The following is a 12,837-nucleotide window of genomic DNA, read 5'->3' as shown; positions in this document are numbered from 1 at the left end:
TAGGCTTATAAAATCAAATCCTTAGATACTCCTAAAAGTTTGCTGTGTTTCATGAACTGACTCCCTAGGCACATTGGGCCACGTGGAACCCAAAATGCAGAAATGTTTGGTTCTAAGTCCCTTTTGCAGTAAATATGCTGGGCATGATCAGAGCATATCCAATCTTTTGGGCTATTTTCAAGTAATTTTAAAATGCTGGTGAAACAACTAGTCTCAGAAATGAGACTGGTAGATTCTAAGACCTGTCAGTCTGAAAGAGTTTAGAAATACCAACCTCATCATCAAGGAGAAAACCCCAGTCATTATGGTATGGGGTTTCTGAGTAAATATTTCTGTCTTGTTAGAGTCCTTCCTGCAGACGGGAGTGAAAGATTTGGGGATCCATCAAGGTAGACACAACAGGTATTTAATCTAGTTGTTGAGCTGCTCAGCTGAGAAAATGGTCCTCCCGCACCCTTGCCTAACTTCACATCCATATTGTAAGCAACATAAGTGAGTGATGATTAGAAAATGTGGGAAACAGAGTTTCGTAAGGGAAAGCAGGTAGATTATGCAAACTACGAGAGGGATACACAGGAGCATTAAGTTCTTTATAAGTATGACTCCTGTCTTCCAAAATACACATTTTCTTGCTCTTGTTTTTAAAGAAATGAGTGTTCCTCTTTTAGTCTAGGATCTCTTCTCACTCTGTTGAGTGTTCCTGTCACAGGGTCTTCCAGTAAAAACAGTCAGCTGAAGTGCTACTGACTTTAGGTTCTGCCATAGCTACCAGGAGAAGGACTCTGGAACCACTAATACTGTTCAGTTCAGCTCAACAGAATAATCACACCATTGCTAGGTACCCATCATACTAAACCAGAGTATTTTCATTAAAATGGATATGAGTAATTAAAAAAATTATAATTTTAGATCTTTTTTTTTCCCATGGCTAGAATTGCGAAAATTGTCACCCTGTGCTACACTTAAATATCACAAAATTCACTTGTATTTCAGAAAACCATGTAATATTCTTGGCCACGTATGCATGTATATGAATCTCACAGAGAATATAACATCTGAAGAGCATAAATGTTGATGATTTTTCCAAGAGCAGGATCTTGCATGACCTGAATTCCTTCAGGCCGACTTTTTATTCTCTCACTGTGAGAAGAGATGACCTGGAGTTTGAAGAGCTTTTTACATGGATCAGGAAAAAGAGAAGTAGGTCCAGCAGGAATTTGTGATGAGTTGGCAGGAGTGATCTAACTCCAGTCTCTGGGTAACCTGACTCTCTCATCTTTCATCTCTTTGCTGATAACCCTGTAAGCACTCTCCATTTCAGACTCCTTCTGTCTTTCCTTCTCACACCTCTTAGTAACATCTCCTTTCACATTGTTCTCCTTTCTCCTATTTTTTACACAGAGAAAAAAGTTTATAGTCATCTTTTATCATTCTCTATTTCAGCTAATAGCTTTTATCTACACTAGTAAAGCAGCAGTTCCGCTCTCTTCACAAATCCAAATCACTACCTGGATTTCTTACCTTTTTCTAACACAGTCTGTAGCTTCATTCTTTCCTGATAATGCAATTGTTTTTCCAAGCTGTGAGCTGTACCATCTCCCTCAACAACCATTACAACCTCTACTTGATCCTCCAAACACTGAAACTGATTCTCCATCTCTGCCCACAATTCCTTGTTGCAGGCAACTCCCTGGCTGCACATTTTATCACACAGTCTTTAATGTGGTGCAGGTCATAATTCTATATAAATAAAATGAAATATATCCCTCCCATTAAATAACCAGTCAGGGGAAAATTATTTGAGAACATTGACCATTAAAATAAGGATAAACTTTAGGATGGTTTAGAGATTTTCTCCTAATGGATGTGCTGTTATCCCTCATTTCAAATACTTAAGATGTTATATGGGGACTGTTCATTGTTTGGAAAGAAGAGGAATTGCATTAGATATTGGAGAAAGTTTAAAATGAAATGAAAACTCTGGTTTCAGAAAGATGTTATAATCCAATTTACTGTAACCTTGTACATCAACTGCAAAAGAGATATTGGCAGACTCAGACGGTTCAGCGTTCCGCTCATCCTCCCAACAAGGTTAGCACATAAAAGCTAAGGCACCCTGGATGAGAGAGTCAGTGGGTATAAATCAGTGTCATGCCTCAGGCCAACGGCAATCGCAGTCATGTTTCCTCATGATGTGGTCTTTGGGTCTGTGATTGTTCTGAACCAGCAGACAAAAGCAGATATTGGGAGGACTGAATTATGTGATGGATTTAAGTTTTACTGTAGATAATGGGAGATGTATTTTTTCTTTATGCAAGCTGAAAAATATTACTGCACATTTTTTCTTCTTCTTTTTTTTTTTTTCCATCTGTCACAGTACTGAAAGTAGTTTGCCGAGGACTGGTTCTGATGGAATTCATAGACTTTTAATAGATATTTGAGCCTGAGATGGAGTGGCTATGCAAGAGCGTGCTAAACTGCCACTCTCTACATTGAACCGCACCACGCCATTGCTCCTGCATGAGAATGCCATTTTGCCGATGGCTGTGACAGCTCAGATGAGCCCCTGATGAGATAGTTCTCACTTGTTGTGGAAAGCAGGCTGGCCCAGGAGTCCATATGAGAGCCAAGTTGCAGGCAACTGCTTGAACCACTGATGACCTAGACAGTAGCAACTTGCCATGAGAAATGACAGCCTGCATCGGCTTTCACTGTGAAACAACAGCTCTGATTGAGCGAGGAACTCATCAAGAAATAAAATTTCTATCCAGAATATGCCTTTTGACATTCCCATGACGGCATGCTGAAGTTCAGAACTTCTTAATGAATCTGAATTCACACAAACTCACTTCTGAGGTGCTGGAGGAGTTAGCAGTGAAGGACACCGTCCTCCCTGAGCATGTTCTATCTCCTGTCACAACTCTTATTTAGTACGGAACATTGCATATGATTAGCAAATTCAAAGCCATGTTTATAAAAGGAAAGCCAGAATCATCCTGTAAAGGGCAGTTCCTATTGGTCAGTATGGACCCTTCAAGCAGCTGTGTCTGCTAGTTCTGAGTGTCTTTGCTGCAGAATCTGGAAGACAAATCTGAATAAGATGCGGAAGGATCAAGAGAGGTGGTTGAAGGGAAAAGAGATGCAAATAAGGACAATCTGGAAGACTACAACTAGAGGAAAGAAATAAGCTTTCTTGTCACAAGGAATACAGCTGGAAGCCATGAGAGAACTAGGGGTGAAGTTCTGTACATGTTTCTTTAAAATAGCATTCAGAATAATGCTTAACATAATCTGCAACATGGTCTCCTTTTTTGCTCCAGTAAAAGGTTGGAATTTGTGTGTACATGTTGAACATGCATGGAAACAGGCAGGAAAAATAAACATAAATTAGTAATTACATGATGCAAAATACACGACGAAGTACTTGGAGGTTCATTAATAATGGAACATGTGCAAAAATAAACTATAGCAAAATTCAAATAAAATGAACCCAGAGTGATCTTGCAATGTAATATTAACTGATATGATTAAACAAACATGTGACAAAGTAATAGTAAACACATGCATCCAACTACTGTGGAATTCAGGACTGGCCTCTCAGACCCAGAAATCACAATTTTACATCATTACTTTTTAGAAGAAACTTGTGCTAAGTCACAGCTAAAGGATTTTCTTTAGTAAGTACCTAAATATTGCCCTGGAAGAGCTGGTGGTTGTAAATCAATGTTAAAAAAAAATGTTTCTTCTCTTTTGTCAGTGATGCAAATCAACAATTTTTTCTTATTAACTGTAAAAAAGCTGCATTTGTCACTGCCAGAATAAAGAGACCAAACATGTCTCTAAAATGTAAGTGGTCCATATGTATTAACTGTAGGATTGAAAAGAACAAGAGAGAACACATAACCTAGACCTTGGCAATGTTTACTATTTTTACAACAAATGAGTAAACTTACTGGAATCTGACCAAACATAGTCTCTTTTGAAAATTCATACAGGCAAACACTGGAATAACTCCATAGTAAATCTATTCTTTAGCCCACACATGTCACACAGGATCCATCTTCCCCTAACTGCTGTCAGAAGAAGATGCAGTTTCACGCCGGGCAGGTGTGCACCTCCTGAAGTTCTCACCTCTCACATCTAACAATTACAGACCACCAAAGAGAAATATTTAGATTTTGCAAGCCCTTATGCACCAAGGATGGTATTTACAGGGTCCTCACAATCCCTAGCTGCCAGGGCTCCACTCACGGAGCTGATCCTCTGCTCTGTCAGCCCACGTTTCCTGTTCCATGTGTGCTAGGGGAGGTACCATACTCACTGGCACAGCCTGATGTCACCACGAATCGTCTGTTGCAACTTGCTAACAAGAGATCAAACACAGGTTGCACATCCTCCATTTTGTCATGCTGCTGTCTTTTATAGGAATGTGGAGTAATCCAAACATTCTTCTCAAAAATATAAAAAGATATGTATTTCTCCGCACTTACTACTCATGTGAACCAGTGTCGGTGTTCACCCCGCTGAGCTCCGTGGTATGGATACACACCTTAACCACATCTCTTTTTCAAGTCATGGTGAAACCTAGTACATGTTGCTACCCTCATCACCTCAACCACATGCCTACTATGGTGTCAACACAGCCTCTTGTTATTTCAGGAATTTACCTAATAACAAACATTTCAGGGTTAAAAGTTCAAAGACCTGGGATAGAAGATGGCAGTTGAGAGCATCATGGACTTCCATGCACAAATATTGGTGGAGAGAGTTGAATAAAAACTTTAGGGCATGATACTACTTCCACAGAAGTCACTGTAAAGCTATCAGCCATTTCACTGTGACAAAGTTCACATCCAGATATAAATTAATTTCTACATAAATGTTTGGAACTCTCTTTTTTCATTGCAGATCTCTGCACAGGAAGTACAAGATGTATTTGGCTTACAATTCAAGGAGCATGTTATTGCTAAACAATGCGGCCAAGTTGAATTTAGGCTTATTATGTATTATTAAATCAAGAACATGTAGGTAAGATATGACGTTCACAAATCAGCTTCTAATCCTGACTCCAAGATTGGGTTTTTTTAAATTGTTTCCTTACTTTTAGCCACATTTTTGAAGTACTCTTCTCAATGTGAGGACGTCTCTCTCAGAAACGTCAATATTATATACAAGCATGAGGAAAGACTAAACGATGGCAAAAGTTTGTTCTGTAGCTGGCTTACTCCATGGGCTGCAACAGTGCCAAAGCAGCTAATATGGTCTGTTGGAGCCATATTACATTGTAAACTAAACACATGCTGCCTGCTAGGTAACACAAGAGATTAGCAATGACGTGGTCCATGGCTTTCAGAAGTAATTAGATGGAGTTTAAGGCTAGGGCAGTTCTGAGCAAAAGTGACAAAATTTCAGCCATCTACTTGCTGCCCAGTGTGGAAAAAAATTATGCACTTAGTTCTCTTTTTAAAAATTGTTACCACTGCTTAAAAAAAAAATGTATTATATAGATTATTTAAAGAACTCCTAAGAGCCAGCTAATGTGAAAATCCATTATCAAAACATGCTCACCAAATAAGGATGGAACATTTTAGCAAGAAAGATCTGTGAAGTTATCGATTTTTCTTTTCTCTCAAATAAACTAGAATATAACTAATAAAACTGCTGGTGCTTTTCCAGTATAAGAATAAACAAAAATGGTACATTTGAATTCTGTGGAAACAAAACTGATATAATATCACAAGTGTAAAATCTAGCAGGGAGGTGTTGAATTTCAGATACACCAATCATAAAATACAACGTGTTACTCAAATGTTTATAAATCACTCACATAAGAAAATAAATAATAGACTGGTCTGATGAACAGGAGTGCTTGTTAAATGTTCATCATACGAGATGAGTACTGAAAACTTCATGACCTGGCCCTGCGTGATTTGGTATGTCTTTAGAGAGCCAATATTACCAATGCAGCTAAATGCTGAGTGTCTGATTATACACAGCGATAAATACACCCACAATTCCTGCCATGCCTGTAAGACTGTGAACACTGTAGGATTTAATCAGGCAAAACACAGAATTTAATGAACAGAACTTATCAGCATGAAAGTCTTACATGTTCTAAACATTGCTAGCATCATGCTGCCAGAAGAGCATTTGACATGATTGCTTAGAAACAAAGTAAGAAAAAGGCCATTTTTTACTTTTGCTTCTGACTTGCCTGCCTTCCTTCCTTCTCTCTTTGTAATAGGTCTTGTGAGATCAGCCCTCCTACAAGTGAATCCACGCAAATTCCTGGCAATTTTTAATACAGGAGAGTTACCATAATTTCATGCCTCTTCAAACACACAGTAAGAGGCAATCAATGGAAAAAGAAATTAAAAACTAATTCTGCTATTTATTCTCCTCATTTATTTTATCAGTCATCCCACTGTCACGCTGAATAATAATCAACAAGACTTGATACGCACACTTAGCATGGGGCACACGTCTTTGCGGGATTCCAGAGAAAACTGCAAACCCAAGGCAAATACTGATACCGAAGGAAAGACTGGATTAATCACAGCAAACGTGATGCTGGTATTAACATTTCTGTTCACTCAGCTACCCAGGCAGGGTAAGTATGAAGCAAGTTTACCTACCTAATCATGTCAACACAGGAGGAAAAAAAAGGTTTCAGAGCAGTTTACTACCACAGACAGCTGCTGGTATGCGGAAGGTAAAGTAGACAGCGTGTCTACAACGAGGTATAAAATTACAACAGAAGTATTGTGACAGACTACAGGTAATTATTGCTTACAATGCCTGGCTGCAATTATACGATTCTGTACCGTTTCACATTTAGTAGCTTAGTGCTGGAATTAAGAGGCTATGATGACTGTTTAGAGGAATCCCATTTAAGGCTGAGTCACTTTATGGGGTTGATTCAGAACACCTCAGATAAAATGCAAGATCAAAGTAAAACCATCGTTTAGTTTTCATTTGAGATCCATTCGTGCTGGGGAATTCACCCAAGCAATTTTAGCCTTAAAGAATCTTAAAAGCCTGAAGGTTTTTTTGTTTTGTTTTGTTTTGTCTTTTTATTAAATCAGTTATGAAAAGGATGAATTCAGTGGGATTAGACATGACTGTAGAGAAGCCTGGGTGCTGGGTGGCACCTGGATGTGCATTTAAACCATATTTGTGTGAAGCGTATCTGTAAGAAAGCCACCTCACTCCTGCATCTACTGATAGAGGAGCACACACTCAGCTCCAGAAGGACCATTTAGCTCAGTAGAACAGCAGAAGTACTGCAAATGGACAAGGCAGAATGGAGTGAAATGTCCCTAGCCTTACAGGGCTAGAGTTACAACAGTCCCTTAGGACACAAAAAGGCATCTTCTGAGACTTTCATTCATGTCCAGGTTCTCTAACTCGTTTTGAAATGAAAATGACACAAATAGAAGCACTTGAAAACTTCTCTAGGTATCTAGCTGCCTTTACATCACTATCTAACCACCTTCACAAACCCGGCCTTTAGGAACTTTATTCCTACAAAGGCGTATGATTTTCCGTACCTGTTTTTCTGTACAAAGTTCTGAGACACCATTTAGAATATTGACTTAGGCCAGAGACTGTCTGAAGCGAGTTTGTTTTCCTCTGCACTGAAAGGAAGAATATTATTTACTGTGCCTCTGAGTGCAGTATTTCCTTAAACCATTCTACAAAAGCACACCTGTCTATGCTGTTTAGGAGCTTTGTTTCCATAAGATGCCAAGATTGACTGAAAATGAAACACCAAGAAGAAACAGCTTGATCCAGAGAAGCTACAGACTTCAGAGAGCTACCTTATTTCCTGACAGCTCAGCCACCGGCTCCTCAGCAGATCACTTGGCAAGCTGATGAGAAAAAGAGGCCATCGAGATCAGTAGCTCTTCACTTGTCACAGTTTCTAAGAGGGGAGTTGAGACCAGGGGGTTTCAGTGTCTCAGAGCATATCCCACGCGCTAGCTGATACGTTTTTTATGCTGAATTTGGGAGCTGTATATCAAATTTCCAGTACAGTCAGTTTTTATCATTACCTCTCCTTGTCCTACTCTACTTCAGGAGGATCAGTGATAAGTGGTGTGGTCTCTGTTGGGACCAGTACTATTTAACATCTTTGTTGGAGACATGGACAGTGGGATTGAGTACACCCTCAGCAAGTTTGCAGATGACACCAAGCTGTGTGGTGTTGTGGACACGCTGGAGGGAAGGGATGCCATCCAGAGGGACCTTGACAGGCTGGAGAGATGGGCCTGTGAGAACCTTGTGAAATTCAACAAGGCCAAGTGCAAGGTCCTGCACATGGGTCAGGGCAATCCCAAGCACAAGTACAGACTGGGCAGAGAATGGATTGAGAGCAGCCCTGAGGAAAAGGACTTGGGAGTGCTGGTGGATGAGAAGCTCAACATGAGCCATCAATGTGTGCTGGCAGCCCAGAAAGCCAACCGTATCCTGGGCTGCATCCAAAGAAGAGTGGCCAGCAGGTCAAGGGAGGTGATTCTGCCCCTCTGCTCTTGTTAGACCCCACCTGGAATACTGTGTTCGGCTCTGGAGTCCCCAACACAAAAAGGACATGGAGATGCTGGAGCGAATCCAGAGGAAGGCCACGAAGTTGATCCGAGGGCTGGAGGACCTCTGCTATGAAGACAGACTGAGAGAGTTGGGGCTGTTCAGCCTGGAGAAGAGAAGGCTCCAGGGTGATCTTATAGCAGCTTTCCAGTACCTAAAGGGGGCCTACAGGAAAGCTGGAGAGGGACTTTTTACAAGGGCATGTAGTGATAAGACAAGGGGCAATGGCTTTAAACTGAAAGAGGGCAGATTTAGATTAGATCTAAGGAAGAAATTTTTCACTCAGAGGGTGGTGAGGCACTGGAAGAGGTTGCCCAGAGAAGTTGTAGATGCCCCATCCCTGGAGGTGTTCGAGACCAGGCTGGATGAGGCTTTGAGCAACCTGGTGTAGTGGAGGGTTTCCCTGCCCATGGCAGGGGAGTTGGAACTAGATGATCTTTGATGTCCTTTCCAACCCTAACCATTCTATGATTCTATGGAGCACTTCTCCTATGAAGACAGGCTGAGAGAGTTGGGGTTGTTTAGCCTGGAGAAAAGAAGGCTTCAAGGACACCTTACTGTGACCTTTTGATACTTAAAGGGAGCCTACAGGAAAGCTGGAGAGGAACTCTTTATCAGGGAATGTAGTGATAGGACAAGGGGTAACAGTTTTACTCTGGAAGAGGGTAGATTTAGGTTAAATATAAAAAAGCAATTCTTCACTCTGTGGGTGGTGAGGCACTGGAGCAGGTTGCCCAGAGAAGTTGTGGATGCCCCATCCATGGAAGTGTTCAAGGCCAGGTTGGATGGGGCTTCAAGCATCCTGATGCAGTGGAAGATGTCCCTGCCCATGGCACGGGGGCTGGAACTAGATGATCTTTAAAGGTCCTTTCCACTCCAAATTATTCTATGATTCTATGATCCAAGGAGGAGCTGAGGTCCTGATGAGACCTACCTATCTATGCACAAGTGCTACCCATTTTAGTGTATCTATCTAAAGCACTTTTAGGAACTTGCTGGAGCCAATTCACTCAGATTCAGAAAACCAAATATTGATGAAACCTCATTGCTATTGTTTGCCCTTCCCCTTTCTTCTCACGAATCAGTCTATGTGCTCTCAGATGTTTTTATCCTTTTCCCTTGATTCTAGACATTTCTTTCCAACATTCTACCCCATGCTTTTTCTCCTCCAAAACAGCCTAGGCACACAGGCTGTCTATATCCCTCATGAAGTACAACTTTGGAGTACTGCATAAAAGACCATAGCAAGAGCTCTGCAAGATATTTAGCTGCCTAACAACTCAGAGAAGCTGCTAGCTCTTTCTTAAAAGCGCCAAAGCACCCTGGTTCTTACCTCTATTTCTTCCAATGCATTCATTGCTTTTGAAAACCTCAGTAGATGCCTGTCTCATGCAAGACCCATAAATACTTTTTGCAAATATAAGCCCAAACATCCTTACACAGTAAAAAAATGTCCACTGCAGCCAAAGTCTCTATGCAGTTTAGTGACAAACACATATTATTAACACATTGATAATGTTCTTAAATGTACATCAAACATATCACAAAAAACCTGACTGATCTTTAGAGGAAATTTGCCTTTTCTCTTGGATATATTTTTTTCCTGGCAGAGAGAAAGAATTATGCTGTCCAAAAGGAGAGTTGTAAATTTTACTACTGGGCTAAATACAATGTGTGCATAAATCTGGCAACTGTGAAGTGTTGTTAAATAGATAAACGTTCAGTTTTTTAGCCCTGTCATATATCAAAAGGATCTTCCCCTACACTCTTTGTCCTGACATCTGTGAGCATTTTTAATGGTCGAAGAAAACTCACTTTATTGTTAGAAAAATACCTGTAGAAAACTAAGCTCTCTTAGCTAAAAAAATACTCACTTTCGTAGTTTAATGTGAGTAAGCAGTAGCCTGCTAGGTTTCCCAGCCTTAGAGATGTTCAGGGCCATACTTAAGTCTCTTCCAAAGCACGTATTTTTTTTATCCAACAGAAAACTAAGAAAACTGCAAAGCAAGAAGGTCTTTGGCTCATCCTGGACCAGGGAAATCTCCTTCCCACTCTCATGCTTCAGTTTCCACATCATGAACCTCCTCAGTTATTGCAGAATTTTCCTCCTGGCACAGTCATCTCTTGTATCCTCTGCATACAAGGGCACATCCTGTTAGCTAATGGTTATTATTTGTGGATTTCCCAGTAGCTGGCATTCCATGACCAGAGGATAAATCCTATCCCGTGAGCTCATGGTCTACTTAAAAGATATGTTGTAATGTAAATTAATGTCAACTGCCATGAGCTACAGCCCAGATCCCAGCTCAGAGACTTTCTCCTTATCACTTTTCAGCGATTAAGTCTTTCCTGGGCATCAGTCCACACACATTTCTCCATATGTTACTTGGTAAACTATCTGTAAGAGTGAAGAAGGAATCAGCAGGATCCATACATTAGTGAATATAAAGCATTGCCTGTTCACCACTATGGCCATACAAATTTCTTTATAGTCTTTACTAAGTTAAATCAAGTTTACTATCACAAGAGCCTGTCATGTCACTTATCCAGAAAGCATCATTCACAATTTAAAGCTCCATAAAAATGGTAATAAGAAGAGAAATTATATTTCTCATTGACTGCCACAGTTGAAATGAAGCTTATTTCTTTTTATTTAGTACTTATATGGTACTCATACTCTCCTATCTATTGCCTGAGGCCCTCATTCTCTCCAAGAAAATTGCTATTAATCCTTGTTTGTGCCAAGCCCTCACAGTACAACAGTGCGTTCAGAAAAAGGTGCCATTTAATAATGAAGTTTAAGGTTATTACAGTCAGAATAAGTACGGCCAAGCATAGATCACTTGTGGTTTTTGCTTTAGAATGCCTGGAAAAGTGTTCTATAATAAAAAATCCCCAAATATTATGATTATAGAATCATAGAATAGGATCATAGAATGGTTAGGGTTGGAAGGGACATCAAAGATCATCTAGTTCCAACCCCCCTGCCATGGGCAGGGAAACCCTCCACTACACCAGGTTGCTCAAAGCCTCATCCAACCTGGCCTTGAACACTTCCAGGGATGGGGCATCTACAACTTCTCTGGGCAACCTGTTCCACTGCCTCACCACCCTCACAGTGAAAAATTTCTTCCTTAGATCTAATCTAAATCTGCCCTCTTTCAATTTAGAGCCATTGCCCCTTGTCCTATCACTACACGCCCTTGTAAAAAGTCCCTCTCCAGCTTTCCTGTAGGCCCCCTTTAGGTACTGGAAGGCTGCCGAAAGATCACCCCGGAGCCTTCTCGTCTCCAGGCTGAACAGCCTCAACTCTCTCAGCCTATCTTCATAGCAGAGGTGCTCCAGCCCTCGGATCATCTTCGTGGCCCTCCTCTGGACCCGCTCCAGCAGCTCCATGTCCTTCTTGTATTGGGGACTCCAGAGCCGAACACAGTATTCCAGGTGGGGTCTGGAATTATTGTTATCAGAGAGGATATAAAGGTAGAGAAATCTGACCAAAATTTGATTCCATGTTTTAGAGATTCTGATTATTGAACTGTGAATCTTTATGGTTCATAGATTTGTATGTATTAAAGAGACCTTAAATTTATTTGATGTTTTTGGTATTTTGCAAATTCTGTCGTGAGGGAAGATTTTTGTCTCATGTGGGAGACTTTTTCGTGGTTTATGTGGACTACAACTTTCCTCTATAGGGAATCACTCTTCTATGTCAGTAATTTGCAATGTCCTGAAGCCCTGAGTCCAAGAATCCCACCAAATATGGAGAAAGATTTCACACTCCTGTTTAGAATCCTTCTTCCTCTGAATGGGAAGGTTTTTCGCTGAATGGATATTCATTTACAGAGACAGCGTGAGAAAAGATGGTCATGACAATGACCTGTTCCAAACATATCACTGAGGAAAAGCATGAGCAAACAAAAATCACAGCACTAAAGAGACAGGAATATCTCTGCAATGATTTTGTATCTTTTTTTTTCTTCTTCCTTCCTTCTTTCCCCCCTCTTTTTTCCCTCCTTTCTTTCTTCCTTCTTTCTTTTCTCTTCTTCCTTCCTTCATCCATTCCTCCTGTGTGAGTGCATACTTATATTCTCAAGAGAAAAAAAAGAGCAGACTAATTTGGGACTTCAGACTGAATTTCCCCAGTGGAATAAAAAGAAATAAGTAGTGAGCCTATTACAGAACATCATACCTGGAGTATTCCTTAACAATATTTCCTCATCCACAGAATGGGGAAAATAGTTCAGATTCCTC

Source organism: Tauraco erythrolophus, chromosome 1, assembly GCF_009769465.1.
Source record: "Tauraco erythrolophus isolate bTauEry1 chromosome 1, bTauEry1.pri, whole genome shotgun sequence".
Classification (NCBI taxonomy): Eukaryota; Metazoa; Chordata; class Aves; order Musophagiformes; family Musophagidae; genus Tauraco; species Tauraco erythrolophus.
Note: the sequence above shows the minus strand (reverse complement) of the source record.